This window comes from Dryobates pubescens, chromosome 11 (assembly GCF_014839835.1).
Source record: "Dryobates pubescens isolate bDryPub1 chromosome 11, bDryPub1.pri, whole genome shotgun sequence".
In the NCBI taxonomy this organism is placed as follows: Eukaryota; Metazoa; Chordata; class Aves; order Piciformes; family Picidae; genus Dryobates; species Dryobates pubescens.
In genome coordinates this window covers 6798932-6820053 of record NC_071622.1, presented here as the reverse complement: position 1 = coordinate 6820053, position 21122 = coordinate 6798932, and positions in this window count along the sequence as shown.

The following is a 21122-nucleotide window of genomic DNA, read 5'->3' as shown; positions in this document are numbered from 1 at the left end:
ACAGACCAAAGATCATTAGTCCTTTTTTTACTGAGTACATAATGAGGCCCAGAGCCCTAAAAACTGGAATTCAGTAAGGGCTAGGGAGTCTGCACAGAACCTGGCTTTGGTTGTCTGAATCTGTGTCTACCTTTGAGTAGATCATCCTTCCTCCAAGAGGGAAAAAGCTTGGCCAAAACATCACCTGACACCATGTACTTTCTCCTCAAGTACCTACTTAACCCTCTACAAAGCTGGGGAGGGGTCTGGAGCACAGCCCTCTGAGGAGAGGCTGAGGGAGCTGGGGTTGCTCAGCCTGGAGAAGAGGACGCTCAGGGGAGACCTTATTGCTCTTTACAGCTACCTGAAGGGAGGTTGTAGCCAACCTAATGTCTCTTCTCCCAGGCAACCAGCACCAGAACAAGAGGACACAGTCTCAAGCTGCACCAGGGGAGGTTTAGGCTGGATGTTAGGAAGAAGTTCTTCCCAGAAAGAGTGACTGGCCATTGGAATGTGCTGCCCAGGGAGGTGGTGGAGTCACCATGACAGGAGGTGTTTAGGAAGAGACTGGATGAGGCACTTAGTGCCGTGGTTGAGTTGATTAGATGGTGTTGGGTGTTAGGTTGGACTCAATGATCTTGAAGGTCTTTTCCAACCTGGTTAATTCTGTATTCTGTTATTTATTTTATGCTCTTAATTTGCCAGGCCTTAGTTCCTCCTCATGGCAGAGCATTTCTTTCCACTAGGCTAGAATTTCTCATGAGGCCAGTCCTTTGCCAAGAGGAATGTCAAACAGGCTCAGACTACCAAGCCTTTGGAAGCCCAGGCCTCCAAGACAGGGTTTTGACTCAGAAGCCATAAATGCTGGGCTGAGCTTTTGCTGGTAACTGAACCAGATTTTGCCCAAAGCCTGTCTTCAACTACTTGTCTGTCCACACAAGAGCAAGGAACATGGATTTTCTTTCTACTAAGAGACAAAGAAGCACCAGGCCACTTTATGCATGTACCCATGTACTGCAGGCTCCTAAACACCACCTTGGAACCAGCTCAGCTCCGCTCTAACTTAAGCCTGCTCTCTAGCTCACGCTTGAAGGCACCCAGAGGTACTGAGTGCTGTTCTCCTTGAGTTTGCTCTTCCCGCTTATCTCCCTCCCTGCTAAAGATATATTCCCCATGTCTTATTTGCATTTGTCTGGCTTCATCTCTCAGCCATTGGCTCTTGTTCCAGCTTGCTCTGATAGATTAAAAAGCTCTTTGGAAGCTGGTGTTTTCTTCTGCTGACGGCACTTATGTGCTGTAATCAAATCACCTCTTGACCTCCTTTCTGATAAGCTAAATAGACTCTTTTAAAGTCTTGTTGAAATATTTTTTCCTCTTGCTCTCAGATTATTTTCAAGCTCTCTTCTGCAGCACTCAGCCTGTATGCAGCACTGCTGGCCTCTTTCTGGGATAGGGAGGGGGGGAAAATGGGTATATTATAGAAATGGGGAAAGTTGTGCTACAGCTGAGGCTTTGGCTTAGGGACTGGCTTTGCTACAAGGTCATCTACTTGGTCCACAGTCTACCTTTTACTCATCACATGCTCTCCCTTCATTTCCACACACCAAAGCTCACCCTTCATAGAACCAGTCACACTTTGCCCTCCTATTTAGGGCACTAATGGTCTCAGCACATGTCAGCGCTGACTCCCAGGCAGGAATACTTCTCTTCAGACAATGCACCAAACAGTAGTGACCTGCTGAAGTGTCCTTTGTGGAGCTGGGACAGAGCTGTCCTCAGCAGATCTATACCTTGCTGCTCCTCTCTTTGGCTGTCCCCTTCAAGAGCACATCTTCCTCTCTTGTCCTGCATCTTTCACTACTGTAAAAGATGTACTGTGTCCAGTTCTGGGCCCCTCAGTTTAGGAAAGATGTTGAATTGCTGGAACATGTCCAGAGAAGGGCAACAAAGCTGGGGAAGGGTTTGGAGCACAGCACTGTGAGGAGAGGCTGAGGGAGCTGGGGTTGCTTAGCCTGGAGAAGAGGAGGCTCAGGGGAGACCTTCTTGCTCTCTACAACTACCTGAAAGGAGGTTGTAGCCAGGTGGGGGTCTCAACCTGTGCCAGGGGAGGTTTAGGCTGGATGTTAGGAAGAAATTCTTCATAGAAAGAGTGATTGGCCATTGGAATGAGCTGCCCAGGGAGGTGGTGGAGTCACCATCCCTGGAGGTGTTTAGGAAGAGACTGGATGGGGTGCTTGGTGCCATGGTTTAGTTGATTAGATGGCGTTGGGTGATAGGTTGGACTTGATGATCTCGAAGGTCTTTTCCAACCTGGTTAATTCTATTCTATTCTATTCTATTCTATTCTATTCTATTCTATTCTATTCTATTCTATTCTATTCTATTCTATGCTATTGAAATAATGTTGGACTCAATGATCTCAAAGGTCTCTCCCAACCTGGTTAATTCTATTCTATTCTATTCTACTCCATCCTCTTCCTGGACTTGCAGCCCATCTCCTTGGGACACAACAGCAGCATCCTCGCCTCACGTAAATGCCTTGCGGAAGCGTCTCCCCTCCCTCAGAGCCCTTTGCCGCAGTGTGACCAAGCAACTTCTCTGCAGTATAAGGGCTTCTGGGATGAGGAAGATCCTGCTTTTCGCAGCCAGATGTTGTCAGCCTTTAGTTTCTATCTCCATCATTATTAGAGATCCACCACGGCTCCCACAGTGTCTGTATTATTTTTTGGCCATGAAGCGAGGAGCCCTGGACTTGAAGCCATCCCTCAGTGTGTCAGACTTGGAATGACTCCACTGTCTTTTTCCCACTGCTCAGAGGCATTCAAAATGTATTTAATTAAACCCACATCAGAGAGCTGTTAGCAAGCTTCTCCAATTAGCAAGGTGGAGAGGACTGCGTGTCATGGGGGGAAATGAGCAGACATGAAATGGTTTTGTTGCCTGTGCCTTCTTCAGTGCCAGATTAATTGGCACTTCTCTTTCAATTTAAGGCAGAGCTCTGGGCACAGACAGGTCACAGCAACACAGTGCAATCCCATCCCATTTTCTAGTTCTCTCTCTCTCTCTCTCTCTTTTCAGCTATGACTGAATATTTCCTGAGACACCTGAATTGTGTCTGGCTCAGTCTGCCAGGGCACACAAAGAAGGGAAATTAGTAGCACTCAGATTGGTCCTGTTTTTAGAGTTGTTTTAGAACCACCACTGTTCCATAATACATTCAGTGTGTGTCTGTTACCTTTTCCTGGTTTTTGAACACAGGCTCTGATCCATGACAGGCTCAAATCAACGTCAAGCAGACTTGCAGCTGCTCAGGCCCTCTCTGTATGGAGCCAGTTGTTTCGGTCAGGTGGTGGTCTATCCTGACTGAGAATCTGCCTCCACATATGTCAAACTCAACTTGAAGAAAGCCACAGGGATCGGATGCAAGGAGAGATGCCCCTTCCAAAGTGTTAACAGAAAACTTGCCCAGCAGAGGTGCTCCCCCAAGGACCTGCTGGCTCTCAGGATGTGTGAGCGATACTCCCTTGAGTCCTTCCCATGGATTGTCACAACCTGGTGCTGCGTCCCAGGGGGGGCCTGACACAACCTTTCTGTCACTGTGAGACTACTGATTACTGTTGGTAAGTTCTGCTAGGGTCATGGCTGTGGCACTGGATGTGGGCTATCATGTCTGAACATTTCCAGATAGTTACTACCCCACTGACTATTTACCTGTGTGGAGATGGAAAACAATGCAAGAGCTGAGGGTTTCAGGCTTGCTTATTTCTTCAACTAAGGCTGGAAATGTTGTGTCTTTTCACTAGGCTCGTTCCTTGTGGCACATTTTGTCATGGGACACTGGCACACTCACAGTATCACAGTATCACTAAGGTTGGAAGAGACCTCAAAGATCATTGAGTCCAACCCATCACCCAGCACCTCATGACAACTCAACCATGGCTTCAAGTGCCACATCCAATCCCCTCTTGAACACCTCCAGGGATGGTGACTCCACCACCTCTCTGGGCAGCACATTCCAATGGCTAATGACTCTCTCTGTGAAGAACTTTCTCCTCACCTAAAGCCTAAACCTCCCCTGGTGCAGCTTGAGACTGTGTCCCCTTGTTCTGGTGCTGGTTGCCTGGGAGAAGAGACCAACCCCTTCCTGGCTACAACCACCTTTAAGGTAGTTGTAGAGAGCAATGAAGTCACCCCTGAGCCTCCTCTTCTCCAGGCTAAACAACTCCATTTCCCTCAGCCTCTCCTCATAGGGCTGTGCTCAAGGCCTCTCCCCAGCCTTGTTGCCTTTCTCTGGACACCTTCAAGTGTCTCGATGTCCTTCCTAAACTGAGAGGCCCAGAACTGGACACAGTACTCAAGGTGTGGTCTATCCAATGCAGAGTCCAGGGGCACAATGACTTCCCTGTTCCTGCTGACCACACTATTCCTAATGCAAGCCAGGATGCCGTTGGCCTTCTTGGCCACCACACTGCTGCTTTAAATCTCCCTTAGAGACCCATGGTACCTTTGGACTGTGGCAATACATGAAGACATGCTTGGGTCCATGCTACATGAGTAATGCATAGCACTGCCAGAGAGTATTGGCTCCTTTGGAAGGGGAAGAAACCCAACTCTTAACTCGAGGGGATGTAGAAGCAAATTTAACAGCACTTTTCTTTGACTCCCAAAATCAAAGCTGTGTTTTCACCCTTGGAAATCCTCCCAGGGGTGTCCTAAGGGTGCTGACAATCAGCTTGGTTTTCCTCCCACATTTAAGTGCAATTAGAATTCCAACAAGAGAGCAAATGCTCTTCTCTCCAAGCAGGGCACAGGGTTTTGTTTATTATTTGCAAATTGCAAACCAGCACATACAAAAGAGCCCTACCTCAACGTGGGAGCCCGCAATGGGGGACATGCTGCTATGACAACATGAGGCTGAATCATCCAGACAGACAAGACACACATAATTGTGTGATCACCTGTTCCTGCTTGTTCAAAGGAAATTTTATTAGTGCTGCTGAAAGTACATTAGAGAACAAAGCATAAAGCATCCACACATCAATCAGGGCTCAGCTAATCAATGCCTGAGCCTGGTTTGGCCATTCAGCATTTCACAGGCTTCAGGACAGCATTTACAGAACTTGTGCTTGTGTGTGAAAGAGCCAAGAAAAGCTCCATTTCTACTAAACCAAACACTCCTGGCTTTTGGGTCTTGCTGAGGACCCCAGATTTTTGACTGTAGGATGCTTGTGGTCAGTGGAGGGATTGTGTGGATCCAGGATAATGATTAGAAAATGAGCATGACTGAAGCCAAACATGGCTTTTAATATACATATATATATATGTGTGTGTGTGTGTGTGTGTATCTATATATCTCCATCCTAATGGTAATTAAGAATAGCAGGTGGGAGAGGAGAGCTGGTCTGTTGTGCCACAGACAACCAGGAAAGCACAGGGTCATCATTCACTCAGCCCTACCTATAAATCCATATGTGTTTATGCTGGGCAAGTACATTAGCCACAGCATCCACTCCCAGCTGGTAAGAGAGCAGTTCCACTTGATTTCCTCAATCCATTGTTTCTCCTAACACAAGGACACCGAAACCATGGCTGCAATCCTAAGAGTGCTTCACATGTCCTCGTTTTTAGCCATATAACCCCTGGGCTGCAGAAAAACTGGCTTGATGCCACTTCCAGAATATCTCTGAATGTGAACCTGGCACTCTGTTTCATGCTCTGTTCTTTCCAAATCCATTGGTGGTTTGGCTTCCCAGAGTCTTTCATACCTTAATCTCATTCACCCAGAGGACTCCAGCAGGTATAAAGGGCTGCTCAAGCGAAAGGAAGCCCATTGTATTTATTAAGCACACTCTTTCTTGAAAAGGTAGTCACATTCCAAAAGATTTTTTTTTCCTCCAAGCATTTTGTCAAGATTTCAACACTCTGTGACAAAAAAAAAAAGGGAGAGAATTTCAATAGGGTATTTACAGCATTTGAAGCTCTTCTACCAGGAGCAGCAATGGCACTTTAACGTGACTTGGGGAGTTTTCCACCACTGCTCCTTTCCAATGCTGCCCCAATGAATATCAGTTGAGCTCACTCAGAAGCTGACAGGCAGCATTGTTGGCAGCAGCAGCAATAAGAGCTGAGATGTTTTCCTCTGTAGGCATTGCATATGTATGAGTGTCTCACTGAGAACGTTTCCATCTGCTCTGTGGTGAGCAGAAGATGTGGGTATTCCATGAGAGCCATGCTGAGACCACTCAATCAACCACTAATAAAACCAGCCCCAGAGTAATCTGAAAACAAGAGGTTCAGATGCACAGGCATGAAATGCTGCTCAACTCAGCCCATGCTACAAGGCAGGGCTCCTCCTTTCAGTGACACAGCAAATCATGAAAAGCAGCATCTCTCCCCACTTTCCTCTGTATGTGGCACTGAGGTTTAGCCACGTGCAAGGAGAGACTGTCTGAAAGTCAGCTTCAAAAGGCAGGGAAAAAGAATAAAGGAATCCTAAGAGGGAGGATAGTGAAGCATGACAACAGATTTGCAGGCAAAAGCAAGACCTCCCCTTGCTGGAAATGGGCACACAGTGAAGTCCATTGAAAACTGGCTGAGTAACCATGGCCAGAGGGTGGTGATCGGCAGCATGAAGTCTAGTTGGAGGCCAGCGGCTAGCAGGGTACCCCAGGGGTCAATATTGATCCAGTCTTGCTCAACATCTTTATTCATGATCTGGATGATGGGGCAGGGTGTAGCCTCAGTGTGTGTGATGATGATACAAAACTGGGAGGAGTGGCTCATACACTAGAGGGTCATGCTGCCATCCAGAGGGACCTTGATAGGCTGGAGAAATTACATAGAATTACATAGAATAAACCAGGTTGGAAGAGACCTTCAAGATCATTGCATCCAACCCATCAACCAATCCAACCCAACTAATGGGACAACAGGAACCTCAGGGAGATCAACTAGAAGTGCAAAATTCTGCACCTGAGGGAGGAGCTACCACAGGCACCATCCACTACTGATGTGGTGACTGAACATTGGAACAGGTTGCCCAGAGAGGTTGTAGTCTCCATCCTTGGAGATATTCAAAAGCCATCTGGATATGGTCCTGGGTAAACTGGTATAGGTGACTCCACTTAAGCAGGGAGGTTGCATAAGATGACTCCAGAGGTTCTGGTCAATCTCAGCCATTCTGTGACTCTGATTCTGTGGAGTTTTTAAAGGCCAGGGTAAACAGACTGATTTTGGAAGATAGACTAACCTTGGGAAGGCTCCTTCCTGTAGCCCTGCCTAGATACTGGATAGGGCTGAGAGGGCTACCTTGGCACCAGGTTTAGGTCCACACCAGTTGGCAGTGTCTCAGACTGCTACTGGAGTATATCTGGCAGCTGTGTTTGGTGAATGACACTGTGCTGTTAAGAGGAATCTTCAAGATGAGATGGTGCTATAAGATTTCTGTTTAAGAATGGAGGAAGTTTTGATTGTGTTATTATTTAAACTGAAAACTATCTGGGGGGAAATAAATTGAAAAATCTATCCTGTCTTCTGATTTTGGCTCCTTGTTGCAATTCTTTTTCCAGCCAGAGGATCATAATCTTGTTGCACAGCTGCAGAACAGCTGGAATGACATTGAGACTCTTGAACATGTCCAGAGAAGGGCAACGAGGCTGGGGGGAGGACTCAAGCACAAGCCCTATGAGGAGAGGCTGAGGGAGCTGGGATTGTTTAGCCTGGAGAAGAGGACACTCAGGGGAGACCTTATGGCTCTCTACAACTACCTGAAGGGAGCTTGTAGCCAGGAGGGGGTTGGTCTCTTCTCCCAGGCAAGCAGCACCAGAACAAGAGAACACAGTCTCAAGCTGTGCCAGGGGAGGTTTAGGCTGGAGGTGAGGAGAAAGTTGTTAGGAGAGAGTTGTTAGCCATTGGAATGTGCTGCCCAGGGAGGTGGTGGAGTCACCGTCCCTGGAGGTGTTCAAGAGGGGATTGGATGTGGCACTTGATGCCATGGTTTAGTTAGTCATGAGGTGTTGGGTGACAGGTTGGACTTGATGATCTTTGAAGTCTTTTTCAACCTTATTGATTCTATGACCCTTGGGTATTCCTGTCACTTCTTTGCTTGTTCTTAGCACTACAGATTCTAGTTAGGGGCACAAACTGTAAAGCAGGAACTTCAATGCCTCAACACACAAAAAAAGCACTCCTGTCAGTCACTTTACCACAGGTGAGGAAACCTTGTGCTTTGTCCTTCCATGGTTTGGCAGACAAATGCAACAATTTGGAAAGGGCTGACTGAGCTGTAAGAGTGGACCTGCCTTGGATTTCTTCCTTGAACCCTTTTCCTGGCAAACATAGATGGTGAAGATGCAGGGGATGGATGCAGTGAGAAGTGTGGGAGTGGCTGTCACTCTGCTATGCCATGTTAACAGTCCTCTGCTCTCCCCCAGCCCAGCTTTGGAAAGATGGGATCCTTTGAGGTCTCTTCCAACCTTGGTGATACTGTGATCCTTTCTACAGAGCCAGGGGAGCACACGCACATACTGCAAGAGAACAAAACTAACCTAACCTGGCAGAATGCAGACATGCCGTCACACCTCCAAGGGGAAAACTGATACAGCCTTCTTGCTTCTGTTTCAAAATCAATTTCAAGCCCCTTCCATGAAAGAAATGGCATAAAGGTCATTAGGTTTGGCAACAGAGGCTGTTGTTCCCAGGATGATGGATGGGAGATGAGTACAATTACCTGGATGTCTAGAGCTTATACACAGCCTTTTCTGTTGAGCAGGCTCTCACTGTCCTTCCCCATCAGTAGGAAAATCAAAACAAACTCTGCAGAGCCTCTTGTGGGACCAGGCTTATCTCTGCTCCAGCTATCTTGGAGAACAGAACAAGGAGCAGCAGTGGCAGCTGCTCAGAAAGGACTCTCTGTAATGTTGTATGGAAGATGATCTGCCCCACATAAACGTAAGGGAACTTCTCGCACATCAGCCATGGTTGCTTTCCCACCCTCTGGTCCCCCTGCCATCATTGCTGCTGGTGGGCAGTCCCCTGCAGGGACCTGTGGAGGAATCCTGCTGGCAGCACACTCTGCAGCAGCAGCAGCCTGACCTCCCAGCTGACATCTCCCAAATGGTCTACCCCATGTCAGCCTTCACCTTGATGGTGTTGATATCAATAGCATCAGCCACAAACTTTTCACTGAGTTATCCACCAGCCAAGTGTTGACTGATTCCTTCTTCCCAGTGCCCTGGAACTGTCTCACTGCTCATCTCCAAGGCTCTGTTACACCACCACTTGCAAAGGGACTCCCAGTGTGGGCAGTCTGTTGGCAGCAAAGCCACTGTTCCCTATACCTGCTGTCCCATCTCTCCCAAACTCACAATCCCCTTCTCTCCTGCACCTGATGAGAGGACCTAAGCAAAAAATGCAAGACCAGATCCTAAACACACCCTCTTGCAGGGGTCACCTTCTTTCCTTTGAAGGCTCACTTAGAGTTGGCATGATGGCCCCCAGCATGAGCTTGTGGGGAAAGAGATGCTGAAGTCCTGGCACCATCCACACACTCAGTGCTCAGTGGGTGACCCATGGGATCACAGAATGAGGACACCTGCACAGGGGTTGTGTGAAGCTCACAGAACTTACCACACAGCAGGGAGAACTACATGCCCTGGAAGAGGCCAACATGATAAAACAGCTGAACACCTTTAGCCCCTGGATTTCACTGTGGAAGGAGACATGAAGGTGCATGGCAGGCAAAGGCAGATGACTGCTGCGTTCTTCCCCTGACTGGCAAGGGTCTTTTACTGGCTTCTTAGCCCTGCCTTTGTTTGGAGGTCAAATGCAATAGGAAATGCCAGAAAGCAGCAATTCAGGAGCTGTCCCCAGCTGCTGGCTGTGGTTTTTCTCAGGCTGACAAAAGGGCAAGAGATCTACAGCCAGCTTTAGGAGGGATGGGGCTGATGGTGCCTCATGTTATGTGGTGAAACTAATGAAGTTTCATCTTTTTTTCTTTTTCTCTTGAAAATTGAAATGCTTTGGGGGAAACTGTATCCTCCAGGCAGCTCTCCTGAATAAGCTATTGTCAGGCCTCAGAGATGTGACTCAGAGCATCTTTAATCTCTGGGTGCGAGCGTTCTCCCTGGCTTTCATGCTTTGGAATAAATCTTCAGAGACGTTCCCAAATTAAGGACAATTCCTCTCTAATCTCCTTGCAACTTCTTCCTTTCCCCATTTTATCAGCCAGGCTCAAACACATTCAGCATGGCCTACTTCGAAGCAAACTGATTAATGCAATCGCTTCAGGGTTTAGGAGGGATCAGTGCTTACAGCAGTGGAAAGGGCTCCTACTGCTGCCGGCAGCCCCAGCTCCACAGCAGCTTGGGAGGCTTAGTGAGCTCTGCCTGTGAGCAGAGCTGACAGCAGAGGGTGGCAGCAGGCATCACACACACACGGGCATCATTCAAACTCCAGCGGGAGCCTGCTCAGTATCCAGGTGATTCTCTGAGCCCTTGAGGATCAGAAGCTGCACCGTGCTGCATAATGTGGCTGGTGCCTCCTGGGCATGGGGGAGAAAGGAAGTGGAGCTCTTGGTCTGCTCAGAGTCGTTCCTTCCTTTCCTGCCCCCACCAGGCAGTAGCCAGAGACCACAGCCTCTGCCTGCTCCTTCAAGCCAGAGGCAGCTGAGCTGAGTATTGCAGCTCGTGCTGCTCAGCTGCAGCTGGCACACATCTGGCACAGGAGAGAAGCTTTGAGTTTGCATCACTGCCACATGGGATTCAGGCCTGGCTATAGGATGTGAAAAGCCTGAGCTGGGGAGCAGTTGTCTTAATGTCATGCTGCTATGGGACAGTGGTAGAGAGGGATGCTGGAAGGGGGTGGTGAAATGTCGTGGGAGAAGCTTTAGCTCTACGTCCATATGTGTGTATTGGTGTAGCTTGCTGGAGAGAAAACTGCTCCTCCTGGCTCTTGGGAATCAAATTTTCTGATTAAAAAATGCCATCTGTCACTGCCAACCTTCCTTGCATTCAGCTCAGGCAAGTCATCTTCTGTTTGTCTGATGGAGGGTCTCCTCTCAGGAGGGCCTCCTCTCAGGAGAGCCTCCTCCAAGGAGAGCCCCTAAGAGCTTCAACAGCCTAAAAAGGCAAAAGCAGTAATTAATTGTGTTTTACAGATGAGAAGCTAGAGATGAAAGCATTATGGAGACTCCTTTCTGCATGTGCAGTTTGAAGGGACAGGATCCTGACTTCAGCTCTGACATGACGTTTGCCTGGGGCTGGGAGACATGAAAGTGGAAGTGTCCTTTGATTTGTCACCAGGCTTCCCAGGACCAGAGTGGGTCCATGGCTATAGTTTTTGATGGTGAGATGAAACAATAATTAAAATGCTGGACCAGAAAGCCAGTGCATTTTGATGGATCACACCAAAATGGGACATTGGCTACAGAAAGCTGAAGCTCACAGAGCTGAGAGAGCACAATGGAGGTTGATGGAGTTGCCTTTGGCTGCTCAAGTGGGGTGGCAAGGAGCCCTACCAGTTTCTGCCTTTGCAGTCTGGCCTATGTGTCTACAACCTTGTTTTATCTCTTGATTGACAGGAGTGGAGGACCCTCGTGCTTTAGTGAGTGTATAATGGCTGCCTTGATGTCACTTATTGAAGCCTTGGAATAGCTGTGCTTTCTAATTACTTCTTTTTGCCTGCCTAAAGAGCACCTTTTGCTTTCAGATTAACTTATTGCTGTCTCTTTGAACGTGTGCCTCTGTACTCCAAGCACCCTGGGTTCTGTGAGATGAAGGCAGGCTTGGCTAAAGTAAAAGGCAAGTAGTGATCAAGGTGGGCTTTTTCCTTTTCAGAACACAAACGTGCCAGGTTTGCTGATCAGACTGCCTGTGGCACAACAGCTAGCTTAGGGCCCTTGTGCCCCCAAAAGAGGCTTTCCATGAAGAGCAAGTTAGCAGGCTGCCTATGAAGGAGGAAAGTCTTCTTCCCAATTGTCAGATGGGCATTGGTAGTGTCCAGAATGTGCATCCATATGCACTGCAAACATATTTAGGACTTGTGCAGTGGCCTCTTTGCTCTGGCAAACAGGGAGAGTGTTGGTCTGTGGGATAGGAGCTTCCTATGTGAATGCAGTTTTATGTTTCAAGTGAAAGTGGCAATTTACTCCAAACATTCAAATGTCCTGGACAAAAGTGGCTAAGTGCAGATTTAGACTGAAATTATTCACTTTATCGTGGGCTAGTGGTTTGGATGAGTTTGAATGAGTAACAATCACATTGTTCTTACCTAATATGGGTCCAGCAGAGCTTTTAGAATGCTAATTCACTGTAGTTTAGTTGTGGGATGGAGGAAAGCCCTGAGGGTTTCCTGGATACAGACAGAAAACTTAGGAATGAATGATAACCTGGAATTGCATCACCCTTATTGTCCAGAGCAATGGGGGGAAAGTTGTCACTGGGCCTTGTGCAGCACTGGAGCACACCAAGCAAACTGACCAACCCTTGTCCTCTCTTCTAAGGTTTGCCTCCTGCCCATCTATTTCAGGCAGTGTGTTAAGTTGCTGGTGGTCTCCTCAGTGACGGTGGCCCTGTGGAAATAAAGGACTCAGGTTAGGAGGGAGGTCTAGGGGGTCACCTCTAGCCAAAGCATAAACCCAGCTGAAGGCTGCATTGCTTGTTTTTGAAAACTGCAAAGGTGGAAGACCATCCCTGTCCAGACAGGATTAGTTTTTCCTCTTGGCAAGGTTTTCCATAACATCTAATCTTCTGGGCTGCAACTGAAGCCTACTGCATCCTTCTCTACCTGTTGTGATCACAAAAGATTCCCTTCACAGGATCTTTTATGCAAATTTGCAGAGAGCTCTCACTTCCCCCCCAGACTAAAACAGCAGCAGCCTTTTCAGTCTCTTTTTGCCCTTTCTGTTGCCAAGGGCTCTGCTAACACTGGTCACTATTCTCTCCTCCTGACACACTGAGACTGGGCACGGCATTGCAGCTGTGTAGAGAGGAAGCACGCCTTGATGCATCTGATGGCTTCTGCCTGCTGATACACTCCAGGATGCAGCAGAGCTTTTTAGCAGCTGCACATGGGGGTGGCTCCAGCAGCTGAGGATTAATGGAGACCTGAGCACAGCCTCCTTCCAGGCTAGAAATGAACCCTTTATTGCTGCTTGCACACAGGCATTGCTCAGAGCAAACTGCAAAACGCTGCCATAAAGCAGGACATCCTACTCAGGAGACAGATAGGCTGAACTGGTGCAGCCCATTTACCAGGGAGTTATTCCTGGGGGGTGAGCTCTGCTTGAACTCTGTGGTGCCCAGTAAATAAGATGTTTCATGGTCTGGTGTGACTATCTACGAGAGGCATTTTGTGCTAGTGGAGTTTCTCTCTCCTCTCCCCAGCTGTCTGTTCACTCAAGACTTGTCAGAGCTGCACGTCTGATCCCCCTGTGAAGAATTTGGTGCAAGCAGCCAAAGGATTTTAAAGTTATTAGGAATGGAAAGAAAAAAAAAGGAAAGGAAAAAATGGGAGGAAAAAAAAGTGACTAGTGGCATAATTCTGCTTTCTTCAGAAATAAAGCTTTAAAAAGATGAAAGGTATCTGCCTTGGCTCTCTGCAGGATCTACCTCAGCAGCCAGCTGGAGAGACTTTGGGAAAGCAATTCCAGGAGCCCGAAGCTCTTAGTGTCAGTAAAACCTGCTGCTGGGACAGCTGAGCCATTTCACTGCAATCCACTCTTCTTTGCTTCCTGGCAGTTTCAGGTTTTTTCCAGTGGTTTTTGGAGCTGAAAGTCCCCCAGTAGCTTTACCCACTTCCTGTGCAGGATGGCAAGTGATTGCCCACATATGGCAAGAACATCCCTTGCCTGGCTATGCAGGTTGTGGTGCTGAGGTTTTGGTTTATTGCTGCAGAGTCATAAATGAGCCCTGTGCCCCCAGAAATGTAGTAACTAGCTGACTGAAAGGAGGGGAAAACAAACAATGATGACAAACCAGGTATCACAGCTTTGGAGCACAGCTTTGAGGCTGTCTTCTGGTGGGGCTGAGTGTCTACAGCATGGCTGGTTTAGTTGAAGCTGCTTTGGCGAGCACCCACACTCACATTCTTGTGTCTGTGCTGAAGGCTGCAGACAGAGACTGAAGGCTGCAGAGAGAGGCTGAAGGTTTCTTAAAGCTCTGGCACACACCTCTTTCATTTTGAGGCTCTTTCCCCTGTGAGCATGGATGCCACAGCATATGCCAGCCCTCCTGGATTTCTTCCATGGCAGTCCTAAGGCAGGGAGGGCCATTAGGACATTTTTCAATAGGGCATTAAACCTGGAGGCTGAAAACCTGGGTGCAGTTTCCCTGTGACTGGGAGGAAGGTGCTGGACCGTCCCTCAAAGACCTTCAAAGCTCAGACAGGCAAGCTGATTTCATCTTTAAAGCTGGACCTGCTTAGAGCATGGGGTTAGCCCAGAGACCTCCAGAGGTCCCTCCTCACCTAAATGAGTTTGTGATTGCAGGCACGGTTCGGGCTAAGACTCATCTTCAGGTGTCCATCTCCCGTAGAAGGAAAAGTCACCTTCCTCATTCTGCATTACCCAGCCAGGCAAAATCATAAAGCAGAAAGTCAAGAAATAAAAATGCTCAATCCCCTTCTTTTTTTTTTGAAGGCTGGGGAGATTGTTGTGCTTGTCAGACATTTCATATTATTTATTTTTTTTTTGGTATGACAGTTTCTCTGATTCTTTTTTTCCCTCCTGTAAAATGTTATTGCTTTTGTAGCTTGCCTGAAAAGCCTGCTTTCAGGGAGGAGAAATACTCAATAACCATCTTGATAATGCTTTCTGTTGTATTTTTTTTTGGGGGGGGGGGAAGGAAAAAAAACCCAAACCAACCAAACCCAAAGCAACAATTAAAAGCACTCTTTACAAGTGCTGAAAATCCCTCGCAGTGCCTGTTTTGAACCCTGAAAAACGAGAACAGAGATTTCTCTGGGTGTTCCCCCCTCCCCAAGTACTTTTTCCTCTTTATTTTCTAAGTCCTTCCATTCAGCTGTAAGCTTTTCAGGGCAAAAAATTGCCTCTTTAACAATGTCATTTTCCAGCTCCCACTTCAGCAAGGTCTTCAATTTGGATGGGAGCTCTAAGTCAGATAATCATTCAAGAACACAGCGTCTCTGGTTCAAAGCAGTGCCGACCATTTGAGGGCACAAATCCAAACTAAGACTTTCAGTTTATTAAAGAGCTACATTTGAATGTGTCCAGAGAAGGGCAACAAAGCTGCTGAGGGAGCACAAGCTGAGGGAGCTGGGGTTGTTTAGCCTGGAGAAGAGGAGGCTCAGGGGAGACCTTATTGCTCTCTACAACTACCTGAAGGGAGGTTGTAGCCAGGTGGGGGTTGGTCTCTTCTCTCTAGTAACCAGCACCAGAATGAGAGGACACACTCTCAAGCTGCACCAGGGGAAGTTTAGGCTGGAGGTGAGGAGAAAGTTCTTCACTGAGAGAGTCATTTGTCATTGGAATGTGCTGCCCAGGGAGGTGGTGGAGTCACCATCCCTGGAGGTGTTCAAGAGGGGATTGGACGTGGCACTTGGTGCCATGGTTTAGTCATGAGGTCTGTGGTGACAGGTTGGACTCGATGATCTTTGAGGTCTCTTCCAACCTTAGTGATTCTGTGATACTGTGAACTGCAGCTACCAAGAAGAGCTTCTCACAGAGCCTAAGAGATCTGTCACGTCTGCCCCTTCCCTCACCACTTCCAAACATGCCTCATGTAGATGAATTTTGATGGTCATTTAAAGGCAAATTGCTTGTCCTTATTTTTTTTTTTTTTGCTTCTTATTGATTGTCATGTAATTAACTGATTCATTGCCTTAATATCACCCAAAGTGGCTGCAACCCACTTAATCAGCAGAGCCTGAGCAGAAGACTTGGGTTTAATTAGACTGCGCTAATTGCCCCAATGAAACGACGTTTCCTCTGTCCTGAGCCATTACTTACAGGCGCCAGATTTATTTATTTTATCGAAGTTCAGTCAGGGGCAGACAGAATAATATTTTGCCTCTTTTCAGTGGGAGGACTTCTCTAAGCAAAGACAAAGCAGCTGAGGAGAGCGGTCACACGCCGTTAGAGGCGATGCATCCCTTATTAGCTGAGCAGCGTTACAGTCTGCCCACTCAACAAGAGCAGTGCCCCTGTACTCACAGAAGCACCGAATCAACAGGGTTGGAAGAGACCTCAAAGATCATCGAGCCCAACCTGTCACCACAGGCCTCATGACTAAACCATGGCACCAAGTGCCACGTCCGGTTCCCTCCTGAACACCTCCAGGGATGGGGACTCCAGAACCTCCCTGGGCAGCCAATGGTTAGGCCACACCTTGAGTCCTGTGTCCAGTTCTGGGCCCCTCAGTTCAGGAAAGATGTTGACTTGCTGGAACGTGTCCAGAGAAGGGCAACAAAGCTGGGGAGGGGTCTGGAGCACAAGTCCTGTGAGCAGAGGCTGAGTGAGCTGGGGTTGCATAGCCTGGAGAAAAGGAGGCTCAGGGAAGACCTTATTGCTCTCTACAACTACCTGAAGGGAGGTTGTAGCCAGGTGAGGGTTGGTCTCTTCTCCCAGGCAACCAGCACCAGAACAAGAGGACACAGTCTCAAGCTGTGCCGGGGGAGGTTTAGGCTGAATGTTAGGAAGAAATTCTTCATAGAAAGAGTGATTGGCCATTGGAATGTGCTGCCCAGGGAGGTGGTGGAGTCACCATCACTGGAGGTGTTTAAAAAGAGACTGGTTTAGTTGATTAGATGGTGTTGGGTGATAGGTTGGACTTGATGATCTCAAAGGTCTTTTCCAACCTGGTTAATTCTATTCTATTCTATTCTATTCTATTCTATTCTATTCTATTCTATTCTATTCTATTCTACTCTATTCTATTTAAATTTGCATGGTCCATGCTGTGAGCTCTCAAGCTGGCCCTGAATTTCATTGGAGCTATACAAATCCTCAGACAACTTAATACTGCAGTGGGAAGATCTGGAAAGGACCAGGTACTGACACAGAAATACTCTGAAAACCCTGTTGCTTGTGTGTTATGCTCAGCCCCTTTGAATGGAGGAGCTGAAGTGTTTTCAGACAGTGCACACTTCAGAAGATGTCTTCCAAGGGATGCACCCCCACCACCCATCTGTCTTGGTCCAGATAGGGAAAGAGACTCAGTTCCTTTGAATATTCCTGTGTTATGAAATTAGAGGTACAAACGAGGCCAAAATATCAGCAGCAAGGCTATTTATTAACAGAATGAAGTGGATGGAACAGCAGAAGGGAGAGAGAGAGGGAAAAAAGAGAGAGAGGGAGAAGAGGGAGAGAAAGGAGGAAAGGAATTGTATTACCACACCCCTAGCCCCCCAGGGTGGTTTGGGTCTGTGAAGGAAGGCTGCTGCCGCTTTGGCATGGAGGAAATGTCATCCTTGTTGGCTGTGATGTCCTCCACTGGAGGAGGGGAGGGAGAGATCCCAAAGTCCAAGTCCTTGTCTGAGCAGCCTCTTCAGCTCCATGAGTTGCAGCAGGTGGAACTTAGGACACGGAGAGAGGGTTCCTCCAGGTCTGCTGCTTCCAGGCTACATGGTGATGTCCTTTTTCTTCTCCTGAGCAGGCATTGCTCAGGTCTTTTTTCTTCTGAGCAGGCATTACTCAGGTCCTTTATACATTTTTTTAGGTTTGTGTCCAGGTGGTAAATCCATTGTCCTCCCTTTCTGGGGCAGCTGATGGGTAGAGATGATCTTGTCTATGCACACTCCAGAGTCATTATCCAGTGCCCTCTGCCCAATACATATCAGCTATTGTCTGGGCAAGGAGCAAAGGTGATTTTGTCTTTGTTGATTCACATCAAGAGAGGCAAGATTTAGTCTCTTACACCATCAGAGGTGTCCTCAAACCCAGGTCTCACCATAAAGAGCACCTCTTCTGCTAAAGCAGCCTTGCTTCTGGCCCTGGGAGGTTGTATAAATTACCAAAATCATAGGCAGGAGCCTAACTGTTCTTGCAAGGCAGCCAGTGCTCGGGCTCTGCAGAGCTCAGCCAGCAGGAAGGGAAGCTATTTCTCCCATCCTGAGGAAAACCCCATCTGAAGAAATGCCTTTTTTTGGTCATGCAGGCTCATAAATACTTTTTCAATGTGGTAGATGAACTGCTTAGAAAGTGTGTGTGTGTGTATATATATTATATACCCATATATATTCTGTTTTTCAGTTTTCACACCCAGACTGGCTATGGTGGGTGGCTCTCTGTAGATCATGAAAGTGACATGATGGGGGTAGCTGTTATGGGAAGATGGTTGCAATCCTATTTATTTCAGTCCTGGTCCTGCAACTGGATGTGCATAAAGGCATGTTTGTACCCATGAGCAGCATCAATAGAACAGAATAGAATAGAATAGAATGGAATGGAATGGAATAGCATAGCATAGAACAGAACAGAACGGAACAGAATAGAATAGAATAGAATAGAATAGAATTAACCAGGTCGGAAAAGACCTTTGAGATCAACGAGTCCAACCTATCACCCAACACCATCTAATCAACTAAACCATGGCACCAAGTGCCCCATCCAGTCTCTTCTTAAACACTTCCAGTGATGGTGACTCCACCACCTCCCTGGGCAGCACATTCCAATGGCCAATCTCTCTTTCTGGGAAGAACTTCTTCCTAACATCCAGCCTAAACCTCCCCTGGTGCAGCTTGAGACTGTGTCCTCTTGTTCTGGTGCTGGTTGCCTGGGAGAAGAGACCAACCCCCCACCTGGCTACATCCTCCCTTCAGGTAGTTGCAGAGAGCTGTAAGGTCTCTCCTGAGCCTCCTCTTCTCCAGGCTAAGCAATCCCAGCTCCCTCAGCCTCTACTCATAGAGAGCCCCAGAGAATTCTGGTTAGTGGTGAGGACCCAGCAGGAGCAGGGACTGTGCCTGGTCCATAAGGCTGACATCTGCCCTTGGATTTGTTCTGCAGCTCTCTGAGTGCTCTGTAAATGGCTGATCTTGGCAAGGAAATCTTCCACTGATTGTAAATTTCTTGCAAAAAAAAAAAAAAATGGACTTTCAGAAGAGCTAAACCAATTTGCAAAATCAAGCTGAATTTGGGAAGCACTTTCTGGCTCCCCTCCTCCCCTGAAGAAGCAAGGGAGATGTTTTTGGAAGTGTCAACACAGCTTGACTCTGATGCTGCCTAAACCCAGGTTCCTAAACCTTTTTAATGTTTTCAGGCTGTGTTTTTGTCTTGCTCATGCTTATAAAGGTGAGCAAGATAAGACTGGCTAATGAGCTTGTAAACAAACCAGAACATTTTGCGTTGCATCAAACGAAATATTTTGGGTTGCTGAGTCAGACTCATGCATGTTTAAAAACATTCAGGCAAAAAAAAAATTGAATTAGAAGCAAAGGTGCAGCAGGGGAAAAGGACCTCTTGGTGACAGACTTCCTCTTGCATGAAGGGCTGCCTCTTGAAAGCACAGTCCTATGGAGCAGGAAACAGCTGAAGCACTCAGGTTGCTGATGGCTTTTCTTGGAGTGGGGAGGATATTGCTTTGTGGGTGAGCAATACTAAACCCAGCTTGGTGAGCCTCTGCTTCCAGGTACTCTTCAGCCAGGGCCATGAGCCTGAAGAGGAATCAGCTGCTTAATGTCAAATTAGTGACTGTGATTAGTGCTGGATGCAGCAACAACGTTGTGAAGGAGAAATGCTAGGGTTTTGTCTCTGGAGGAGGTTGTTGGATTACTTGGAGGCCACTCCTCTTTCTGCTTCCTAAATCATCCCACATCCTCCTCCTGTCTCTGTGCCACTAGTCCCTTCTCCATCTCATGGCTTTCACCCATGGTGTGTGGCTCGGCTCAGTGTGGAGATGTCTGCCCTTGAGGGCATTTTGACCTCTAACACAGGGCAAGAAGGTACTTGTATTTGAAAGGGATACACCAACGCCATGAGGATGAAGTGAGTGTGCAGCATTTCTGGGCTCAGAACTCACTGGAGTAGCAGCTCTGGAGATTTTTCCCTGCTCCTTTTGCCTTTGTTGCTTTAAGAAAAGAGGAATTTGTGCCTTCCTTCCTTCCTTCCTGCCTTCCTTCCTTCCTTCCTTCCTTCCTTCCTTCCTTCCTTTTTCTTTCTTTCTTTCTTTCTTTCTTTCTTTCTCTCTCTCTCCCTTTCTTTCTTTCTCTCTCTCTCTCTCTCCCTTTCTCTCTCTCTCTCTCCCTTTCTCTCTCTCTCTCCCTTTCTCTCTCTCTCTCTCCCTTTCTCTCTCTCTCTCTCCCTTTCTTTCTTTCTCTCTCTCTCTATCCCTTTCTTTCTTTCTCTCTCCCTTTCTTTCTTTCTCTCTCTCTCTCTCCCTTTCTTTCTTTCTCTCTCCCTTTCTTTCTTACTCTCTCCCTTTCTTTCTTTCTCTCTCTCCCTTTCTTTCTTTCTCTCTCCCTTTCTTTCTTTCTCTCTCCCTTTCTTTCTTTCTCTCTCCCTTTCTTTCTTTCTCTCTCCCTTTCTTTCTTTCTCTCTCCCTTTCTTTCTTTCTCTCTCCCTTTCTTTCTCCCCTTCTCCCTTCCTCTCTCCCTCCCTCCCTCCCTTCCTTCCTCCCTAGTAAACAAGATTACCCAAGATTTATTTTTCCTCTTCTAACAGTAATAAGGATTAGGTACCACTGTGGCCAAAGGGACAGCAATCATAAGTGAATCAAAAGAAACAGTTAAATCTAGTATGCAGTGCATGATGGTGAATGGCTCTGAGAGTGAAGCGGGCAGGGGCTGCCCAGCTGTGCCAGCCCGCTGCAGAACACAAGAGCTGTGCCTTTGGGTGTGCTCACCACACAACAGGCACAAGGCTGAAGTGTGGGTGCTGCGTGGCTGTGATGGAGGGCGCTGCAGGGACGACTGGGTGGGATATGGGTCAGCCTTACAGCCACAGCCCCTTGCCTCCAGACTCATCGTAAGTGCTCAAGCACTGTGGCAGCTCAGCAGCCAGACGGCCGGGGGTGGGAAGCGTTATCAGCTGCCTGACTTCATCAGTCTGGGCTTGTGACTCAGTTTTCTTTCGGGTGATGATATTCACACAAATGCGCCAAAAGCAGCGGCAGCGCTGGGATCCTTGCTGCTGAACCTCTGCCTCACAGAGCGTGCATCCTGGCTGCACATTGAATGGCAGCTGACCTCTGTAA